Here is a 2,544-nt window from a genome sequence, read left to right on the forward strand (position 1 = left end):
AGCCTCCGTTTCTGCCGTGCTGCCAGTTCCTGGACTGTTGTGAGCTTCTCATCATTAAATATTCATCATCATTCATCTATCTACACCCTGGGCTTTGTCTGCGTTTTCTCTCACCACCTCACCTCAACTTCACGATACTTAGAGCTGCTTTTAGTATGAAAGAGTCCCTAATAAATAAAATTAATTGATTGATCCTTTTAAGACAAATTTTTTAAATGTATTTATTCAAACACACGAAAGAAAAATTAAACATATTAAGGCCTGTAATTTATCAACAAAAGATTTATGTTCASCATTTAATTCCAAACAATTCACCCTGAGGAGGAGATTGTGTGCTGGAAACACTTAGACCCATTCTTCTTGAATTGGGTGGCATATCCTCCTTAGACTGCAAACGTCTTCACAGAATCCAGCAAATCAACTTTGTGGTCGCTCTGCCTCTTAATCCTCTAAGAAGGGCCCTTATTTCCAATAAAGGTCTTTAGGATTCCAAAAAGGTTTTCAATTTAGAAAACTCAAGGAATCACCTGCCTTATTTACCTTCCCTATGACTCGCGTTTAGTCAGAATGCTGGATTTGGGGTGGAGCCCTCCATGCATGGTCAGTAGTTTCCGAGTGTCTTAACATCAGTGGTCTTCCTCTCCTCCTTTGGCCAGCTGATTATTCCTGAAGGGTCTCTGATTACTGGTAAGGCATAACTGTTTATCACACGGATCTTGTTCTTGCCATTAAGCTGGCTTCTCAGGACTTGCCTTATTCGTTGGAGGTATTTGGCTATGATTCCTTTCCTTGTGATCTCATCGAGGTTGCCATTTGCTTGTGGTATTACCAGGTACTTGGAGCTGTGCTCTATGTCTGCTATTGTTCCTTCTGGGAGTGAGACCCCTTCTGTGTGGATGACGTTCCCTCTCTTTGTAATCATCCGCCACACTTCTCTAGTCCGAATGACATCCCAATGTCAGTGCTGTAGGTCCTGGTGGTGCGGATCAGTGAGTCGATGTCTCGCTCGCTCTTGGCGTACAGCTTGATGCCATCCATGTAGAGGAGGAGACTTTTGGTGGCTGCATTCTTGAGTCGGTATCCGTGGCCAGTCTGGTTGAAGTTTGGAGCCATCCCGTTCTTCCAAACAGCGAATTTTTCATGTCAGTGTTAATGTCATGAGGCTGATGACTCCATGACACTTTCAGTTTGACTCATTAGGATTTGATTAAGAACCAGAATTGTTCTTCTGTCCAGTAAAACTATTAATCTACAAATCAATAGACAGGTCTATATAAAGATATAATCCATGTGTCTGTCTCATTTTTGTATGGCATTAAAAAGACCTGGAACTTTAGTTTTTCCAAAAGAAAGGCTCTGGTTTGCACATTAAATGCCATGTGGGTGAAGTTTTATGGATGATACTCTGAAGTCCCATTCTCCTGAAGGCACCACAGAGCTGCACCACCAGAAACTGACAAACACTGAAAGAGAAGAAGAGCTATGATTAATGTAGTTACAGTTCTATTCATGTTGCAGAGCTCAGTCATTATAGATCAAATAGTTCAAAGTTTAAACTGGCATGTTGTACATCTTTTATCTGGTCATTTGTGGAATATTTAACAACCAGAAAATGGCACTGAACAATAATATTTTTCCACTCTGATTGGCTGCTGTTAGGCCTACCAATTTTAACTTGAATATTTATTGCATTTTTTGTAGACGCCTGTGAAAATAATTTCTATTCCCTTGACTTTTTTGTTCTCTGGGAAATTAGTTTTTAAGGTAAATACAGAAACAAGCATAAAAATCAAAACATCTACAATAATGATAGTAATAATAATAATAAAAAAATAATGGTCAGTGCAAAGTAGCCTGCAAATTCTTTGGTGGGGGGCAGTGAGGGACCTGGATAAAGGCTAGGGGGGTGCTGGCCCAAAAAAGGTTGAGGAACACCGAGTTAGCCAAAGGAGGAGATAAACACCACGGATGTTAAGACTCTGAAACTACTAACCATGCATGGAGGGCTCCACCCCAAATCCAACATTCTGACTAAACACGAGCCGCAAAGAGGGTTGTCGTGAAACCTGGTATAAGCATGTGAGATCTGTCCAGGTACACGCAGAAAACGGAATAAAGGCCTGAGAAATAACAGTAAACCTTGCATAAGAGAGTTAATGATGATTATGGTTTGTAACAGGTTTAAAATGATAATACACATGCCAATGAAGGAATGTCTGTAATGTATAATCAAAAATATATGTTCTGTACTTTTAATCAGCTGAATGTTATAATACATTAGGGAAATTAAGGTTTGAACAACTTGATTGTTGTATAATAATCATTGATTATTAAAGATTAAAGATAATGAGTGAGGAAGAAACATACTGAAGTAATATGTCGACAAAGTAAAACATTGATTATGTTTTGTAAGACAAAGACTTAGAAGGAGAAACTGTGTGGAATGAGTCATTACTGAGCGGGGGCGAGGGCGCGGCAGAATCAGAAACAGATGGTCAACGGAAAACAAGGAAAGTACCGGAGATGTGGTAATGAGGTATGAAT

The sequence above is a fragment of the Poecilia reticulata genome, linkage group LG19, assembly GCF_000633615.1.
Source record: "Poecilia reticulata strain Guanapo linkage group LG19, Guppy_female_1.0+MT, whole genome shotgun sequence".
NCBI lineage: Eukaryota > Metazoa > Chordata > Actinopteri > Cyprinodontiformes > Poeciliidae > Poecilia > Poecilia reticulata.